The 20,599-nt window shown below is 45.3% G+C and overlaps 1 protein-coding gene and 1 long non-coding RNA gene across 6 annotated transcripts in view; one reads left to right on the top strand and one right to left on the bottom strand.

Moving 5' to 3' along the window:
* Positions 1-3,488, bottom strand: part of BRPF3 (bromodomain and PHD finger containing 3) — a 50,864-nt gene extending 47,376 nt beyond the window's left edge. For 3 of the 4 annotated variants that reach the window (XM_050956592.1, XM_050956593.1, XM_050956594.1), the window contains exon 1: positions 3,302-3,487. The gene's annotated coding sequence lies outside the window, so the exon portion shown is untranslated. Of the gene's footprint in view, positions 1-3,301 lie in introns of all 4 variants that reach the window. The other variant, XM_050956595.1, reaches the window with a different exon arrangement.
* The window catches only part of LOC127052716 (uncharacterized), a 21,433-nt gene continuing 3,160 nt past the window's right edge, over positions 2,327-20,599 (top strand). Inside the window, exons 1-3 of one of the 2 annotated variants that reach the window (XR_007774874.1) lie at positions 2,327-2,431; positions 2,592-2,671; positions 2,752-3,014. This is a non-coding gene — a long non-coding RNA (uncharacterized LOC127052716). Of the gene's footprint in view, positions 2,432-2,552; positions 2,672-2,751; positions 3,015-20,599 lie in introns of those variants that run through there. The other variant, XR_007774873.1, reaches the window with a different exon arrangement.

Raw genomic sequence — 20,599 nt, 5'->3', positions numbered from 1 at the left:
TAGGACCATTCAGAAGCTGAGGCTGGTACAGAATCCTGCAGCCCATTTATTAAATGGAGTTACATGATGGGAACACATCCGATCAACGCCCCATGATCTGAACTGACTTCCAATAAGCTTCCAGGTGGAATTCAAGGGGTTGGTTTTACCTACAACCCCCTAAATGATTTGGGAGCTGGTAACTTGAGGGACTGCCTCTCCCTCCATGACATGCTGTTGCAACTGAGATCAGCAGAGACGCTCAAACTGCTATTCCTTTGATATAAAGAAAAAGAAGCAGTTGGCAGGGCATTCTCTGTGAAAGGTCCTCCATTTTAGAATTCAGTCCCAACCTTGATCCACGAGGACGCAGATTTGTTAACCTTCTGGGCACACTGAAAAGCCAATCTTTTTCACTCTTCTCTAACGCAGTTTAGAAAAACATGGGCCAACATAGATAGTTATGGGAAGCACCTTGTTTATGTTTGTCTATGTTGTGATTTTTAATTTAATTTTCCAGAGCACTTGACAGGCACCTATCAATAAATCAATAAATTCCACAAAGGAATAAGCCTCAGTGTCTTCAAGTCACACTTCACTTACACTTCATCTTGCTACCATACTGCATTCTTTTCTCATGCCAACCAGACTTAACACCAGCCATGCCCCTGCCCACCTACTCACACTCCTTCCACAGTGCCCAGGTTTTTTACATGCCTACCAGACCCATGTCTAGCAAGCCCCACTCTTTCCCAGGGACAAAACACACATCATATTTGCAAACGGCGTGGACTCTTCTGCCTGCATGCCTGTACTGAAACATACAGAGAATTGGATTTGGGCTCAGCAGAGGCTCAATACAACTGCATGCCTTACATTTGTGTCAGTGCACGCAGTGAGTTTTATCAAGTCTCATCAGATGCCCAGCATAGATAACCACCATGCGAGTGACAGTGGATGCAGAGAGTTCAGTCAGGCCTCAACTCAGGGGGATTAAGATCTATGCCGATAATTGTGAAGTTGGTACAAAATCATGGTGAGGATAGTGATTACATTGATCTCTGTCACTTTTCAGCAGGAGATGGTGTAAGCGGGATGTTAGGTCAAACCACTGGAAAGCACATGCAATGAGCTGCACCAGGTGTTAGCAGGGGTGATCTCTGCCCATTTTGAGAATGGAGCATGCCATGGGTAGCATCAGGTTTCTGTAGGAAAGCCTTGGTCTCAGGATGGGTTTGGTGCATGTAGAGAAGAGTGGCAGGCCTCACTATGGGGGTCCTCTAGGCTCCCAAACCAGGGATAGTGTGCATGCAGTGAGTCATGTCAGGCCTCACCAGGAGAATATCTGCTCTCATTGTGGGGACAGTGTAGGCAGTGACCTGAGTCAGACCTCAGTAAGGCCCCCACTAAGGGGGGAATGTGGCATGCAGTGAGCTGTGCTAAGTGTCATCAATGAAGACTTTCTCAGGGAGAATGATACAAGCAGTAAACTTCATCAGGCAACACATGATGAAGGCAATGAGCTGTCTCAAGACTCAGCACTGGATGGTGCATACAATGACCTGTCAGACCTCAGCACAGAGCCTCTCTCAGGAGAATGGTACACGTACTAAGCTGTATCAGGCCTAAGAAGGCAACTCCTCACCAGGGATGGAGTATGCCAATGAGCCATATCAGGTCTCAGCAGAGAAGATCCTCTTATGGAGGATGGTGCTAGCAGTGAACTTTGTCAGGCAACAGATGATGCATGAAATGAGCTCAGCAGCGAACCTCTCTCAGCAGACAGTGCATGCAATGAGATGTATAAGGACTTAGGAGAAAGCTCCTCTCAGAGGTATGATGCATGCAGTGAGCTGTGCCAGATCTCTGCAGGGGGCCTCCCCTAAGGCTGAGGTGGGTCAGCCCATGGCAGGGGGATGGGGCATGCCCTGAGCTGTGCCAGGTCTCAGCAGGGCCTTCCCCCAAGGCTGAGGTGGGTTAGCCCATGGCATGGGGATGGTGCATGCAGCGAGCTGTGCCAGGTCTCAGCAGGGCCCTCCCCCCAAGGCTGAGGTGGGTTAGCCCATGGCAGGGGGATGGTGCATGCAGTGAGCTGTGCGAGGTCTCAGCAGGGCCCTCCCCCCAAGGCTGAGGTGGGTTAGCCCATGGCATGGGGATGGTGCATGCAGCGAGCTGTGCCAGGTCTCAGCAGGGCCCTCCCCCCAAGGCTGAGGTGGGTTAGCCCATGGCAGGGGGATGGTGCATGCAGTGAGCTGTGCGAGGTCTCAGCAGGGCCCTCCCCCCAAGGCTGAGGTGGGTTAGCCCATGGCAGGGGTATGGTGCATGCAGTGAGCTGTGCGAGGTCTCAGCAGGGCCCTCCCCCCAAGGCTGAGGTGGGTTAGCCCATGGCAGGGGTATGGTGCATGCAGTGAGCTGTGCCAGGTCTCAGCAGGGCCCTCCCCCCAAGGCTGAGGTGGGTTAGCCCATGGCAGGGGTATGGTGCATGCCCTGAGCTGTGCCAGGTCTCAGCAGGGCCCTCCCCCCAAGGCTGAGGTGGGTTAGCCCATGGCAGGGGTATGGTGCATGCAGTGAGCTGTGCGAGGTCTCAGCAGGGCCCTCCCCCCAAGGCTGAGGTGGGTTAGCCCATGGCAGGGGAATGGTGCATGCAGTGAGCTGTGGCAGGTCTCAGCAGGGCCCTCCCCCCAAGGCTGAGGTGGGTTAGCCCATGGCAGGGGTATGGTGCATGCCCTGAGCTGTGCCAGGTCTCAGCAGGGCCCTCCCCCCAAGGCTGAGGTGGGTTAGCCCATGGCAGGGGGATGGTGCATGCAGTGAGCTGTGCCAGGTCTCAGCAGGGGATGGACGCGATGAGGTGGGGTGGTCTGTCGCTTTTGCAGCATTCCCGAGACCTTCAGCGGGGAAAATCCCTCCTCTGGTTACACTGGCGGAGGGTACGCGGGGGGAAGGGCAGCCAGCTCGCCGTTGCCATTGGCTGCTGTCGCTGTCCATCCGACCATTGAGACCAATGATAGCACAAGGCAAGTGGAAGAGCACGAGAGGTGGGTCTCGATCCCACCTCGGCCAATGGTGTGGGAGAAGGTGGGCGGGGCTACCCCGTTCGGGGGGACAAGATGGCGGGGGGGTTATTGCCCCAGCTTTCCCCCCCACCGGTCGCCACCCCTTTTTGCTGCCCTCGCTATAAGGCGCCACAGAGGCTGCCGCGCTCCCCCGCCCCAAGCCCGGCCCGCGCCCGGCCCGGCCCGGCCCGGGGAAAGCCGCCGCCCTGTCCGCGTCACCTTCCTGCGACCCCCGGGGTGGGGTGCCGGCCCCGCGGGCTCCGCTTTACCTGGCCGCGCTGCCGCCGCCTGCTCCTCCCTCCTCAGCCGCGGCGGCGGCTCCGGCTCCGGCTCTCCCGCGCCGCCTCCCCGCACGGGGCGGACGGGCTCACAGGGCCGGGGGGTGCGCGGGGGGGGAGACAAGATGTCGGCTGGGTCGGGTCTGCTCCGCCGCCTCCGCTGCTGTCGCCTCAGCGCCGCCCCCGCATGCCCCCACCGCGGCGGCTCCGAGCCCGGCCGGCCCGGCTCCGCTGCTCCCCACGCCGCGCCCGGAGCCCCGCTCGCTCCGCCGCCGCGGCTCCGGTGGCTGCTGCTGCGGGGGGGAAGCGAAGGGGGGGGACAAGATGGAAGCGGCGGCGGCGGCAGCGCAGCCCGGCCGAGCGGAGAGGGAAGGAGGCAGCGAGAGAGCGGGCGGGGGAGGGGGCTGCAGCAGCTTCGCTCCCCCCCACGGGCAGGGACCGCCCCCCCTCGCTCCCCCCTCCCCGGACACCACAGAGCGGGAGGCCCGGGGGCAGCGGCCTCTGGGGGGGAGGGGAGCGGAGCGGAGACTGCCCAGCCCGAATGCCCCCAGCCCCGCTGGGCTGAACTGGGCGGGTGGCCCCCTGCCTCTAGTGTGCTGAAGGGGGGTAGCCTGGAGGGGGGTGACCTCCACCCCATATGTTAAGCTGGGGAGTGGTCCTGTATCTGCAGGGGCAGCTCTGGTGTGCCCCTCCACTTTCAGTGTGCTGAAGTGAAGGGTAGCCTGGGGATACCCCCACTGGGCTGAACGGTGGGTGTCCCCTACTTCCAGGGTGCTAAAGGGGGGACAGCTTGGGGTGTGTTCCTCCCAATTCCAGTATGCTGAAGTTAAGGGCAGCCTGAGTGGGTGACCTCCACCCTCATATATTAAGCTGAGGGGGTGTCCTCCTGCCTCCAGTGTGCTGAAATTGGGGCACAGCCTTGGGGGTGACCCCCACCCTAATTTGTTGGGGGTAGTTTGAGGGTATCCCCCATACTCATGTGTGGGACCCACTGTGGGGATGTCATTGTGCACCCCAATATCCTGATGGGCAGCCTTAGGGTGTCCCCACTCCTACATTGGTCTGGGAAGACTGGTGAGTTATTCTTCCCACACACCCACCCAGCAATCAGAGGTTTTCTCCCTTCGTGCTGCCCCAAAAATATGCTGAAGGGTCATCTTGAGTGCCACCTCTCACACCCTGAATGCAATCTGTGTACTGACTGCTCCGCCTCCCATTGCACCCCTTTTCAACCCCACCTCAAAGGCAGCCCAGAACTTCGTCTTAATTGCTCACCTGAATGACCAAGATTAAACAAATGGCCAGAACAATACAATCCACATTTATTTTGTAGTGCAGCATTCGTACAGACAGTCACCTAAAGTCTTGGGGAGTTATACAATAGAACAGCAACTGAGGGCAAGAGTAATTAAGGTTTGGGCATGGAAGAAACTAGGTTTTGAGCTGGGAAGTCCGTGAGGTAGAACAAGGGTTCCCAAACATTTTATTATATGTGGTATGCCCTATAAAAAGGTCTCATGGACACCCCACCTCCCAGTCATAATCATGTGTAATATCCTTGTATAGAATATAATGTATAGAATTAGGTGGAAAATTCTGGTTAAATCTCAACCAAAAATGAAAATTGTACTGATTTTTCTCCCATTTACTGACCTATTCTGAGTTTTAGCTTTTGATGTAATTTAGCAGTGGAATATGAGCTAAGAACATCTGACAGTAGCTTTGCAACAGACCCATGGTCCAAGGATCCCAGTTTGGGGAAAATAATTGTTTAATAACACTGGGAAACTTGTGCTGAATATTGTAGAGAAGGACATGCATGTTTTAGCACCATATCAGCTGCAAAATTTAAGCCACCTTTTCCAAACCATGCATCAATGCATCCTTTTCTTTTAAAAAAGGGTAATGCCCAGTTGCCAGAATTCACAGCTCTTCAGTAACACATACTGGATTGTGTGCTGCACTTGATGAGTGCATCAATGGGAGCTTTAGAAACAAAGGGCCAAGACCTGGTACTATTACAAAACTCTCATCAATTTTAGTGGGATGGTAACTGGCCCCAAATTAACAATTACTGTGGCCCCATCTTATTAATGAAGCATAATATTCTTTACAAAATAGTTATTCCAAATATCTGAAGCAAGAGTGTTGGGTGGGGAAGACCCTTCTTACAATTAAAAGAATAATTTCAATAATTAACTCATTTCCCTTGTTCATATATTAGAACTTCATTTTCATTTCAGACAAAGGTTTTTTGTGTGTGTTTACATATGTTTGGCATATATAGTGATGTAACTTGTACCGATTGCTTTACTTTGACCTCATCTCTGGGTCTCTTTAGCCCCTTAGGCTACTTCTACATATGAGCTAGGGGTATGATTCCCAGCTTGCTCAGGCACTAGCTCTCACGTGAGCTAGCACACTAAAAATAGTAGTGTAGTGGTGGTATTATGGGCCATGGTAGCACAGGCTAGCTGCTCCAAGTACGTACACCTGGGGTGCAGGCAAGTTTGTACACAGGGTACCATGTACTGCTGCTCATTACTGCCCATGCTATCACAGCTACACTATTTTTGCATTCTAGCTCAGATGTGAGCTAGCACAAGTATGTGTATAGGAGATGAGAATCACACCTCTACCTCACCGTGTGGATTTAGCCTTAGACTTGCACTGAAATTCCTGTCTTTACGAGATTGGACCACAGTCTTGTAAAGATTTATACATGTTTAATGTCATGTTTGTGAATAATTCCACTTAGTTCAATAAGACTACTCATAGGCATAAAGTTGAGCACACACATAAACCTTTGCAAGATTGAAGGCCTTGCATTATAACAGGTTCTCCATCATTTAATTTTACAATGCATCTGTGGAACTAAGGTGTTATTTGAAAAAACATTCAAACTTATCTAGCATCTCAAAGGGACGCCGTAATTCAATTTATTTTCTCTACCCGTTTTTAAAGGGTGCAAGTTCAAAATTAATGCTGCTCCTTCAAAGGAAAATGACAGGAAATGAAGCTCAAACAGAACTGTGTGCCTTCAGTTCCAAATCATAAATTTCTTCAGCTTCATTCTAGTACATTTGGATTTAAACATGAGGAAATTCACAATTTGGAGTTGGTGTGCAGTTGCATTTGTAAATAAGAAATCTGAAATATGAATACATTTTAGCTATTTGTTCAACTTAAATATATCATGCCATTTTTTAAAATGTTCTTAAAAATACCATTGCTGAAAGGTGCATTAAAGATTAAACCTTAATATTTAGAGGAAACTATCATTCTCAGCTCCCATTTATTTCCAGATGGAGTTGCAAGTGCTCAGTTACCCTTTTAAAATGGCATTCTAAGGCACTGATCTTGCATATGATACCTAAGAACCCATGCCCATCTGGAGTCCACCTTGTTTCAACAGGGTTTTGCATATGCCTCAGCATCCGCCCACATGGAACAGCTTACAGGATTGGGGCCTAACTGATTCATTTATATATCCATGGCATGGATAAATCTTTTTGACAATATGCAAACTTTTGTTTTAAAACAAACCCATTTGTTTGTTTTGAGCTTGAACTTCTCTGCAAAAAAGTCTGAAACCCATGTAGCAATGGTTGAAATTGGAGTGGTTTCCATTTTTTAAATTCTTTATTTAAAAAAAAAAGGATTGAAGGATTTAAGTCACTTTTATGAAATCAAAATTACAATAGAGCTAAAGACAAATATGATAAGCTTGCATTATGATTTAAAGTGGCAGAAATATGACCTTTCAAAAAAAGCAGTCATCAGTCAACAGAAATGTTGATGGAATTAAATGTGAAGCAGCATTGGCTATGCCACTGTATTAGAAGCGTGCAAATTTGGCATGCTCAGAAAATGTCTCTTTGGATAAGGATTTTGGTAAAATACTACAATACATGTGTAATGCTCACCTGTATATACTGAAACTCCTATCCCAAAATGACGCTGAAGGACAAGTCCTTCTAAATAAAGTTTGCTTAGACATGTTACGCATATGGCACAGACATAACCTCTAGTAATGTTTCCCTTTCTTAGGATAAGTTCATTTGTTTGATTATGCCAGTGCATAGGTTCTCAAATGTGGACTGCATCTTAACAGAGAGGTCTCAAAGACACCATTTCATGTGCCATTTGCTATTGCATGACACCTCTATGGAAAGTATTGATTACATGGAAAAATATTAGGAAAGTATGTATGTATTTTTACCTGTCATTAGTGCAATAAGTGTTTCTTTTATGTGGGGGAGGAGGGAGAAAAGAACTCTCACTGTCTGTTTTGCCTTTTTTTCCTCAATCATCCCCTTCCACCAGTTTTGTTTCTCTAGGGTAGAAACAAGGAGAGCCAGCATCCAATGACTAGCCAAACCTCCACAGACCATTCACATCACTAGTTTAGGTAGGAGTCAGCCAATGCAATATGAGAACCCCAAATCATCATTCGTCCATTATCTCATTAATGTGAACAAACTTCTACAGAGAGTCCTATCACTTCCCTTCAGTTTTTTCTACATCACACTATCAGTTTAACACTTGAAAGTGCCTTGTCTGCCCAGTCTATTCCTTAGAATGTTTACAGTTTAAATGTGAAAACGGATTTTATTTTTTATCCTATGGGACAAAATAAAACCACCTGTTTTCCAGGCAACTGTAGGTGTTTTCCAAAGATCCACATGAAAAGGAAATTAAATGCCTGCTAGTTGGTTTCTAAAGCCCTGGAAGTGCTGAGTCCCTGTTAGAGAATCCCATAACATAGCAGGTCTTTTTGAAGAAGAAAAGATTTGCCTTCATCCTTTTCTTTTCCTACTGATGTTTCTAACAGAATAACAAAGTAACTATTCACAGATCTGATTTAGAACATAAGAATGGGCATAGTGGGTCACACTAGAGGTCCATCTAGCCCAATATCCAGTCTTCTGACAGTGGCCAGTGGCAAATGTTTCAGAGGGAATGAACAGAACAGGGCAATTTCAAGTGATCCATCCTCTGGTTTCCAATTCCAGCTTCTGGCAAGTTGGAGGTTTAGGATCATCTGGAGCATGGGGTTGTGTCCCTGATTTCCAGTAAGGAAAATATCTGCAGAAAGATCACTTAAAGGCTTCATTTTTCACTTTTTTTTAAAGTGCTTTCTAGCACTAAAAATAAATGCAGGATCAACAACCCAACAAGTCGACACTCAGTATCTCAGGACTTCAAGGCTGATGTACAGATGTAGGGTGTGAGGTCTGTGTGAGACTGTACAACTTTTGTGAACAAGCTTTTAATTTATTCTAAACATTATTTACTTTTAAAATAGACCAACAACAAAAGGTATTAAGGAATTTGGAACATCCAGTTTTGCATTTAGATGTATGTACATCGCATCACTGCTGCTAGAGAAAACTAAGAAACAAATGATATAACACAGCTTTAAACTGCAGCTGTGGAACTTCCAGGAAATCCAACAATACCTCATCCAGTTCACAAGAAAGCTTTTTATTATTGCAAATGGCACTCAGAAGCCATGGTTGGGAGTTTTCTGTGTGCATTGCCCAGTTTTCCTTATTTGTGACTGCACAGCAGAATCATAAATCACCTGCAGAGAGTGAAAAAAGTTTTGAAGAAAGGGTGTTGGCTACAAACAGTTGCATGTGACTTCTGAAGATAAGGAGAGGCCTTCGAAGTTGGTGAAAGTAAAACTAGTTTTGTAAACAGAAGAGTAAGAAGTAGAAAAATACAAAGGTAAGAGTTCTGAAATAGCTACATAAATAGTGCGGCAACAGTTAAGCAAAACAAGGAGAATAAGCAGATTGAGCAGAGGGCGTGGATTTACAAAATTAGATACTGTTGCATCGAAATTCTTCCTCTGCTTTCTGGATAAGATCTTCCAAAGCCTTGAATGTGCAGAAGACCAAAACTGTATTTCATATAATCGGTGAAGAGGAAGTGACAATGAATGTAAAAGAATTTTAAACTATTAAAGAGAGTGTGTCATCCTAGTCCAACTGAGAAGTGATATTTTATAGCAGGAAGATAAGGTGAAGAGAGGAATTTAGGTAAGGGTTTTGAAGACTCAACAGGATAAGAAAGAGCAGTTTTTTCTCATCTTAAAAATTGAAGGTTGTTTGTATCTGTGTCCTGATGGATATGACATGGAACAAAAACAAATGCTCCACAAATACAAAGATGCTTCAATAGATTGTGAAGAAGAATTGACTATATATTTTTGAACAACTGGAATTGGTTGTCGTTCAGATATTTGCGTTCAAGATACACTGAAAGGAAGATTGGTCTAGTGAAAATGATTTGGCCATCAGCAAGCCCTGCAGGCCAGCATAAAGCTGTCATAGAGGACAAAAAATATTCAGAAAAAACGCAAACCAAAGGTCTTTGATGAAAAGTGTGAAAAGAAATCTGCAAATTATCAGGTGGTATAAGACAGCACATGAACAACAGACATAAGAAGGTCAAAGCGAGAAACAAAAATTTCACTAAGTGTTTAGAAGAGTCCTTGGCCCAGCAGAGTGGATAAACTGCTCCTTAGCATATGACAGATGGAAGTGAATTGCTTGCTAACAGAGTATCCTATAGAATGATGCAACTCTTTTAATGACCTACTGAATTGTGAATCAACTATCACAGAGACTTCACTTTCATATATGAAATAAATTAATGCAGGAAAGCTTTTATAGTATCCTATACTCATAAATGGCAGATTGTGAACCCTTTACTCATATTGATGAGCACTTACTCATACAAACTGATACATTGAAGTCAGTAGCTCTGATCATGTGAGTAACTGCTCACCGATGTGGATAAAGTCTTCTCCATCTGAACATTAAAGAAAACTTAAGCTCCTGGGCCTGATGAAATATCTGCCTAGAGCTATAAATATGGATGTAATTAGACATCTCTCTTCTTTTCAATATCTTGGAGCAAGAAACAGTACCTCAGTTATTAAGAGTCCATTTGTAGTAGGCAAGTGCAATGTTGCAGGAAGAATCTAATGTTTTCAAATGTGTCCATCATCTTTGTATCTGAGTGCATGAAATCACATTGTTTGTCCTTACACTGATACATTGCATCCACACTACAAATCAGTTCTTTAAGTGTCCACTGCATATTCCCATTCATGGGATGCACCAGCGGGTGCTGCCCTGGACGGCACAATCTTCTGATAAGCAGAGCTCATTTGAGCAATCATCCTCCTCCCCTTCCGTGTACCTGAGCATTCAGAGGGTGAGGCTATAAAAAGGGGGGGGGCCATGCTCAGCAACCTCAGTTCCTTCTAGACACAACAGAGGCAAGGGAATCATTTTCGATCCTTCAGATCCTTCTTTCAAGAAAAATATGGGGCCCTAATTTAGTGTAGTGTACTGTTTTTTTGTTAGTGTTAATCATAGGATAAGGTTTAGTTAGTTTGATAAGGAAAAGTTTCATTCTTAGTTTAGTTTATAGTTTCTGGCTACTGGTTTCATGAAACATCTGAAGGCAAAGAGACCTGGCTTTAAAAGGTGTGCCTCTGGCCCAGCAGTCTTCATGGAGTTAGACGCCAGTACTAAATGTTTGGCATGCCTTGGCGAAGGCTACTGTCCTCCAAGATGCTCTGTCTGCAGCACATGTACTCCAAGAGTGCACAAGAAGCACCAGAACAGGCTGCAAGCTCTATTGGTTCAGGAAGCTCTGGCTGTGAATCGTCTTAGATCTGACACTTCTGAGAGACTCAGGGCTTGTCTACATCAGAAAGTTGCAGCGCTGGTGAGGGAGTTACAGCGCTGCAACTTAGGAGGTGTACACATCTGCAGGGCACCACCAGCGCTGCAACTCCCTGTTTGCAGCGCTGGCCGTACTCCCGTTTTGTCTCGGGTGTAGAGGATCCAGCGCTGGTGATCCAGCGCTGGTAATCAAATATAGACACTTACCAGCGCTTTTCTTGACCTCCGTGGAATAAGCAGGTATCCCAGCATACCTGAGGAAGCCTCTGGTAATCAAGCTGGTCTCCTTCCCCGGTTTGCTCTCGCGTTCCCCGAACCCCGAGCAAGCAGGTCTCCTTCCCTGCGGTTTGCTGGGTGGTTCCGGGAACGCGAGAGCAAACCGGGAAAGGAGACCAGCTTCGCCGCGGTTTGCTCTCGCGTTCCCCGAACCCCGAGCAAGCAGGTCTCCTTCCCTGCGGTTTGCTGGGTGGTTCCGGGAACGCGAGAGCAAACCGGGAAAGGAGACCAGCTTCGCCGCGGTTTGCTCTCGCGTTCCCCGAACCCCGAGCAAGCAGGTCTCCTTCCCTGAGGTTTGCTGGGTGGTTCCGGGAACGCGAGAGCAAACCGGGAAAGGAGACCAGCTTCGCCGCGGTTTGCTCTCGCGTTTCCCGGAACCACCCTGCAAACCGCAGGGAAGGAGACCTGCTTGTTCGGGGAACGCGAGAGCAAACCGCGGCGAAGCTGGTCTCCTTTCCCGGGTTTGCTCTCGCGTTCCCCGAACCACCCAGCAAACCGCAGGGAAGGAGACCTGCTTGTTCGGGGGTTCGGGGAACGAGAGAGCAAACCGGGAAAGGAGACCAGCTTCGCCGCGGTTTGCTCTCGCGTTCCCCGAACCTCCCTTGAAGCCGCCCAACAGCGCTGCAGTGTGGCCACATCTAACACCACTTGCAGCACTGGTTGCTGTAAGTGTGGCCACTCTGCAGCGCTGGCCCTATACAGCTGTACTAATACAGCTGTAACAACCAGCGCTGCAAAATTTTAGATGTAGACATGGCCTCAGTCACAAAGACTGTTATTGCCTCTGGGTCAAAGAAGATGACCACTATGCAAAAGACTCTGGTCTCAGAATCAGGTTCCAAGGCTGCTGAGCAGTCAGTTCCTAAGTCATCAGATCTGACTTTGAAGCACTAAGATACTTTATCAGTGTCAGCATCTGAGATAAGAGCCAAACCACAAAATGAATCATCAGTTCTACCTATATCAGTTCTGAAAAAGTCTGTGCAGGACAAAAAGGCTCCTATAAGCAGGCTAAATCACATTCATGAGACTTCTCAGGTCTGTCAGAGGAAGAGCCAAGAACAACTAATTCTAAACCCCAAAACAGCAGTACATCAAAGCACACTAGCATGCGGTAGCAGGGTCTATGTTGCAACTCAGTTTTCAGCAGGCTGGTGTGTTGTAGATTTACACCCCTTTTTGCTGCACACAAAGACTCCATATAGACATGCCCAAAGACTAGAATCTCAGATGAGGGTAAATCTTTGTGTAAAAATCATTTCCCAGTTCCGAGGATTGCAGTGGATCCAAAGAAATTCTGGAATCAGTGGTAGCTTCAGTACCAGTTTACTCAACTTACTCTCACTGTGGTGGCACAACAGCATCACATGAATTTGCAGTTGGATCATTTGCTGGATCCACAAGACTCTTCATCTAGAAGGGAGAAAAGGTAACTTTCTGCAACTTTACCTTCTTGTACAAACCCACCTGAGAAACAAAGGAGGCTGGATGACTTATCTCAGATTTCCCCAGACATTTCCCTTCTGTCCCCTAAAACACCTTCAGCCTCTCCTAGTAACGTTATTTCACCCTTCTCCATTTTGCACATGCCAGTTCACATAGCTTCACCAATAGCATCTATGTCATATCCAAGGCTGGAAACAGTCTGAGGAAAAATTGGATCGTGCCAATATTACAGATATTCCTCTGAGTTTCACTGCCAAAGAGAGAGTATACATCTAGATACATTGCATACATCTCACCCTTCAAGATGCAATATGGTGCTCAAGGTTAGTTACTGGCACAACTGACAAGGCCCACCCAAGGCTGGATAGCACTAATGTTTGTTGCTAGGTACTACAGAGATGTTCCATAGTTGCAGGAATGCCTCTCCATCCAGGGACCAGGAAGAGACTCGCTCCATCAATCAGAGGTTCCCAGACCTGGTCATGTCTCCTGGTTTCTGGAGCACTCTCCCACTACAGTGCCTGACAATGTATTAGAGGAAGAAATGGAATAAAAATGGAAGAAATGGAATGAAGACTAGGACTATAACAGCTCTGACAGGGTCAGGCCAGATGGCTACAGGAGAGTGTTAGAAGGCAGATATATTAGTCCCAGGTTAAGTAGATCCCTTTTCCCTGGGTAAGGTAACAGGGGCAGTTCCAGAACAAGCAGGAACCAATTAAGGCAGGCAGGCTAATTAGGACACCTGGAGCCAATTAAGAAGAAACTGCTCGAATCAGTTAGGACAGGCTGGCTAATCAGGGCACCTGAGTTTAAAAACGACCTCCCTTCAGTTTGTAGTGTGCATGTGAGGAGCTAGGAGCAAGAGGCACTAGGAGTGGAGAGTAGGAAGGCATATTGCTGGAGGACTGAAGAGTACAAGTATTATCAGACACCAGGAGAAAGGTCCTGTGGTAAGGATAAAGAAGGTGTTGGGAGGAGGCCATGGGGAAGTAGCCCAGGGAGTTGTAGCTGTCACGTAGCTGTTCCAGGAAGCACTCTAGATAGCTGCAATCCACAGGGCCTTGGGTTGGAACCCGGAGTAGAGGGAGGGCCTGGGTTCCCCCCAAACCTCCCAACTTCTGATCAGACACAGGAGGAATTGACCTGGACTGTGGGTTTTGTACCAGAGAGGAAGGTCTCTAGGCTGTTCGCTGACCCACATGGTGAATCTCTGAGGTGAACAAATCTGCAAATGAATGCAGGACCCACTAAGATAGAGGAAGAACTTTGTCACACAGCATTTAAAAGAGAACTGGATAAATTCATGGAGGTTAAGTCCATTAATGGATATTAGCCAGGATGGGTAAGGAAAGGTGTCCCTAGCCTCTGTTTGTCAGAGGGTGGAGATGGATGGCAGGAGAAAGATCACTTGATCATTGCCTGTTGGGTTCACTCCCTCTGGGGCACCAGGCATTGGCCACTGTCAGTAGACAGGATACTGGGCTATATGGACCTTTGGTCTGACCCAGTACTGCCATTCTTATGTTATTAACTGGAAGCTGAACTTTTCCCAGATGAAAATTGTGGGGTTGCTTCAGCTTCCTTTCTCTTCTGAGGATGCTTTGCAGTTTCATAATGCTGAATGGTCAGGACTTTGAAGCTGCCATCTGTCACACTGGAGGAAATCTTCAGATCCTAGGACCTCCATCAAAGAATAAACTCTCCCTCTCTCCCAATTTTAGATGGATTATTGCAACCAGTGTAAGCCATTTGGTCTACCCTTTTGTCTTGTTAAACACTTAAAAAAAAAAAAAAAGGCTGACAAGTTGTATCAGCTACTATATGAGAGGTTTACTCTCTTTCATATGCACCCTAATACCAATTCTCTACTAGTGGCAGCAGTGGACCATAGACATAGAAGAGGATAATCTCATTCTGCTTCACTTGGTATAAATGGCAAATTCCCAGGCAGTGATGTCACAGTTTCAGTATCACTTATAGGAACAGATTTCTGTGTTTGCAAATGCACTCCCTGAGGAACAGCGTAAGTTGCTGGCATCTTTAATAACTGAAGTTCAGACAATGGCAAAACATGTAATTAGAGCCTCCTTTTATGTTGTTATACTTTGAAGATATGAATGGCTGAGGTCCTCTACTCTTTCTCCAGAAATCAACTCAAATGCAGACGACCTTCCGTTTGAAGGTGATAGGTTATTTAGTAATAATACTGATGAGATACTGGAGAAGTTGAAGGACACAAGGTCTACAGCAAGATCTTTGGATGTCTTCCAACCAAGTGGGAGAAAGACCTCTGGACCTGTCTTCAGGTACCATGGGCAGTTTTATTCCCAATCTTACTATTTCCAACAATGTCATTTTCAGCAGCAAAAACCCCTTTCCTCCTCACAGACACGCCAGAGGAGCAGACCTCTTTCTTAAACCACAAATGAAAGGGAAACGACCTTCAACTTTACTTCTGGTCCAAATGTCAACCATCAAGTTTAACATGAGGATCAGAAACTTCAGAGCAATCTACACCAACTCTCCCTCCTGACTCTTTGGAAACCAACTTCCTCACGGTGTCAACACATTGAATTCCATCACATCGGACAAGCAGATTCTGCGATAACAGAAAAAGCATATTCCATTCAGTTCAAAGCCCTTCCTCCACCCAACACCCCTCTCCCTTCCCTATTCAGGGACCCCTCTTATGAAAGCATGTTAAGATCAGAAATTGAGTCCCCACTACAAGTGGAAGCAAGAGAGGAAGTTCTGAGTGAAGTCAGAGGTCAGACCTTCTTTTCCAGCTATTTTCTGATACTAAAAAATACAGAGGGCATTATCCAGTTTTGTATCTGAGGAAGTGCAAGGCCTTTATCTGAAGATTCCATTTCCATATGTTAACTCTAGCATCCATTATACCTTACCTTTCCACTTTAGATTGGTTTGCAGCTTTCAGTCTAAAGGATGCATTTTTCTATATGTTTATCAGACCAAGTCACACCAAGAATCGCTGCATCATAGCGGGTCAGAATCATTTGCAATATAAGGTGGCCTATCTACTGACTCCAGAGTTTTTATGAAGTGCCTATCTCTGATAGTAGCTTATTTTAGATGGTAGGCAGGGTACTTTCATTTACTCTTATTTAGATGATTATCTCATCAGAGCCTCACCAGAAGATGGCCATCTCAAGGACATACACTATATATGTTCCTTTTTTGAGTGGTTAAGACTCTTGTTAAACATGGAATAATTCCTTCTGCTTCCTCCACAGAAGACCCCTTTCATAGGAGCAGGTCTTGATTCTCATGAGGGCAGAGCTTTTCTGCCCGAAGAAATATTTTTTAAGCTTTAATCCACGATAAGGGTGCTCCATCAATGTCCTACCCAAAAAGTAGTGTTCTTTCTAAAACTCATGGCTTCAGCCATATGTCATACCTGATGCTAGGCTCAGAATGAGAACTTGTTAAATTACAGATCAGGTACAGATAGGATGTTCATAAGATTGACCATCCTGGAAGAAATTCTGCTTTCCTTGACATGGTGGACTCAATGTACAAATGTTTTGAAGGGCGTATCATTCTGCCTTACACACCAATTGATGACAGTCATCTTGAATGACCCCAACAGAGGGTGGGGAGTATATCTCAGACTAACAGTTCAAGGTCATTAGAGCTCTCAAGAAAATAAGCGACAGATCATAAACATCCTAGAATTATGAGCAACCCCTCTTGTTCTCAGATCTTTTGTACTTCATATCCAGAACAAGGTGGTGCAAGTTGTTACAGAAAACAGCAGCAGCAATGTATTACATGAATAAGCAAGGAAGCATGCTTACTCTTCCCAACTATTCAAGGAAGCAATTGTGTTACAGGATAGGTGTAACCAGCACAGGATTTATCCCATTGCTGTACACCTAGCAGACAAGGACAACAGCCCAGCGGATCAGCTGCACACACATGCATTGGAACTACACAAATGTTCACTAAAGAAATAAGTGATAGATGACATCTTCAATCTGTGGGAGTTCCTAACCTAAATCTCTTTGCCACCAGACAGAATTCAAAGTGTCCCTACTGATGCTCAAGACAACACAACAGTGGTACACAGCCTCTCTTCATTTCTCCAAGGGAGCGCACAAACTTCTTGCAGTGTTACTGGACCATTATCTCAACAAGACAGCAGAATTTATTAGCTGAACTCTCTAACACTACACCTGATTGCACAGACTATAGATCTTTAATGGACCTTGAAAAATCTTGCCCTTTAGAAGTGAAGCATGTATTGATTAACTCTAGAAGACAATCAAGTAGAAGGTCTTATCTCAAGTGGACTAGGTTTGTGAGGTGGATAAGGAAGAAACGGAGATCCACCATGGGCACCAATTCAATATATTCGGGAATATCTATTCAATTAAAACTATCAGGTCTTTCCATACCTTCTTTAAAAGAACATTTAGCAGCTATAATGGCACATCATGCAGTCACAGATAATATATCTGTCTTTGCACATAATACAGTTAAGAGATTAATGAAGGGACTTGCCAATATTTATCCACCAGTCAGACACTGGTTCCATCATGGGACCTCCAGTCCTAAAGCAGCTCATGAAGCCTCTATTTGAACCTATGGCCGGTTGTTCTCTGTTCCACCTCTCTGTTAAAACAGTTTTTATAATAGCCAAGTAACATCAGCCAAGTAAGTGAGTGAGTTACACATCTTCATGACAGCTCCACCCTTTGCAGTCTTTCACAAGGATAAAGTTGTACTTTGTCCTAACCCTAGATTACTTCCCAACTTTGTATCTGACTTCCAAATTAATCATACATTTAGCCAATTTTCTTCCCTAGACCTCACACTCACATAGGGAAATCAAAGTTTAGGTGCTAAGAAAACTTTAGACTACTATCTTAATGGTAAGGGTTAGGCTATATCTTCACAGCCATTATCTAGATGGTTTAGACTGTGTATGGAAGAAAGTTGTAAGCTAGTATCTATTCCTTTCCCTATTGCAATAAGATCGCATTCCACCAGAGCAGTGGCTACCTCTATAGCACATCAATGGGCACATTCCAATTACTGAGATCTGTAGGGCTGCTTCATGGGGGCTTGATACATTTACAAAACACTACTCCTTAGGCCTAGTGTCTAGATTGGATACTCACTTTGTTAGCGCAATATTTCAATCTCAGTTAGGACTCTGAGTCCCACCGTCCATTGAAGGGCTACTGCTTACCAAACTATCCCATGAGTGGGAACATGCAGAGGACAGTCTAAGAAAAATATAAAAGGTTCTTCAAGTTCCAGGACATGTGGCTTCCACTTATTGTGAAGCAGCACCCCTTGCACAGGAGTTCAGAGGTTCAAATAGCAATGTCCAGTAAGGGTCGCACATGTACTCTGCCCGCTTATGCACCTCCTCCCCAAAGGTCAGCATGACCCATTCACCCTCAGTTCCTTCAGCAATGAGTCAGATGTATCCAAAATGCTCTACACTGAAACTCTACCCCTGCCCCCCTCCACAGCAATGAGTCTCAGAGCCTGAGTCAATTGACTTGGGCTTGCAGGCCTTGTTACAAGGCTAAAATTAGCCATGTAGATGTTCCCACTTGGACGGAGATCCTGGCTCTGAAACCCCATGAGGGAAAGAAGCAGTTATGCTGACCTGAGCCCCAGTGTAGACACCACTAAGTTGAAGGAAGAATTCTTCCATCAATCTAGCTGCTGCCTCTCAAGGGGGTGGATTTGCTAGTGACATAGTAAAACTTTTTCCACCATTGTAGCAAGCATCTGTTCTACAGTAGAATAGCTGCAGCACCACAGCTGTGTCACTGTAGACCTTGTTGTGTAGACACTTGGATAAGGTGGATAACGTTATCCACTGACTGATGGCATGGTTGGATACATCTGTGCAGGCCCTTTTGGCATTGTGAAATGCGTTAAACATGGAGGAGTCATTGCTCCATCTCGGTTTGGGCTTTTCTTTGCATCAGTGTTATATAAAGAAACTTGTAATCTAGTCATGGGAATATTAGATTCCACTCAGGCAAACTCTAATCATCTGCATTCATCAACAAAGGTATAGGAAGGTGTCTTATTAGAGAATCACTCTTTATGGATGACTGTGCACTTGTAGCCTATTACGAGCAAAACCTGCAGATGACATCTTTTTTGCAGCTATCTCTGTAAACTTTGGCTTAACAATTTGCATTTCCAAGATTGTGGTTATTATCCACGGCTGAATTTGAAGGATGTGTATGACCTATTCAGGAGACCCTAATACATATTTGGTGATTTTGTGTAGGAGTGAAATATATTAATTCATATTTCAAACAGGCAGAAATAATCAGCTGTCAGAGGGAAATCTGTTCTGCAGCATTGCAGAGAGAGATAAATAGCCCTAAGGTCCTAATGTATATAGGAAGCTCTGGCTATTAGCTATTCAGCATATTAACAATGAGAACTTCCAAGCAAGGAGAAGAAAAGGGAAAATTCCTAAAAAACACTCTAGTCTATATCTGAGGATACAATAGCCTCCGTCACATGAGAGGGTCTTGACATTAGCTTGAATACGTGGTCTAACCAGAACAGTTAGTTATCTTAGCATAAACTGTGTAAGCATTTATGAGAGAGACTTCAAGAAACTTAATGAGGACGAGCATCTACAATATCATAAATGATCCAGGTTTCTAAAACATAAGCCTACAGATTCTTGTATTACATCTCAATGTAGGCAGTAAATGACACCAGTGTAAAAACCTGGATAGGCATTATACTCACTTTCTGCTGCTATTTACTACTTTTATTTTTGTAAATATTTTCCCTTCTCTCTTTCTGCCAGCTATCTGTAAATGGATGTAGGTTATAAATACTACTACTCCAGATTGTGATTTGATGTGTGGATCCAAAACAAAAACTTGTCTGCAAATCTGTCATATAGAAAGTGACACATACATAACATCACACATTACCACATCTTCACAGCCCATGATGCTTCGGCCCAATCAGAAAGTATCTGCAAGTTCAAAGTGGGGAATTCTAAGCTTCTTCCAAGAAGTGGATTTCCATGGTCGGAGAGTTAGCTGTTCACAAAACAATGTGTGTATGTTTAGGTATTCATACTGTTCTCACCACTATGATATCTCTGAGCCTCTTATAAATTACTTAAACCCAGACAGGTGTTCTCTGCCTAGAATTGTCTCTTCTTCTTCCCACCCAAGAACAGAAAGATTTTAATATATGTTTGTTCCCAAACAAAAAAAACCCAGTCCACAGCAGAGAAGACTGTGGTCCAGAGAATACCAGAAACCTCCAGACCATGCAGACACGTCCTATTGTGCGTAACCACCCCTACCCCTTGCCCTGCCAGCGTGCACTGTGCAAACCTGGCTGAGTACTGGGAACTGAAAATCGCAAACGAGACCCTAGACTAGAGTTTGTTTTGTAACAGCACATGAAATCCAGTCTTCCAACACACTTTCCCCACCTGAGTTCCCAAGAGAACTCTGTTCTCATTTAATTCAAGCCTTTTAAATCAAAGCAGGCAATTTAATGTGGCTGCCAAGAGTTATTTGGCAAACTGAATGTATTTGAATTTATTTATACAAATGAGAAACACAAAACCCTACAGAAAGTGCAGAAAAGGGAGTCTAAAGTTTTAACCCATTCAAGGGAGAAAAAAAAATATGGCCTGTACTATTTTTATGTGGAATATTTTTAATGCAATTTTTAAAAAAGATTCTGAATAAGAGTTAATTTAATACCAAGAAGCTAAAATCTTTAAACAAGATGGTCAAGGATCATTTACTTAATTCCCCTGCTTAGACTGGATTATTCATGCAATACATTTTCTAGAACTTTATCCCCAAATGGTGGGGTT

The sequence above is a fragment of the Gopherus flavomarginatus genome, chromosome 5 (assembly GCF_025201925.1).
Source record: "Gopherus flavomarginatus isolate rGopFla2 chromosome 5, rGopFla2.mat.asm, whole genome shotgun sequence".
Classification (NCBI taxonomy): Eukaryota; Metazoa; Chordata; order Testudines; family Testudinidae; genus Gopherus; species Gopherus flavomarginatus.
The sequence above is the reverse complement of the archived record's forward strand: the minus strand, read 5'-3'. Positions and strand labels throughout refer to the sequence as shown.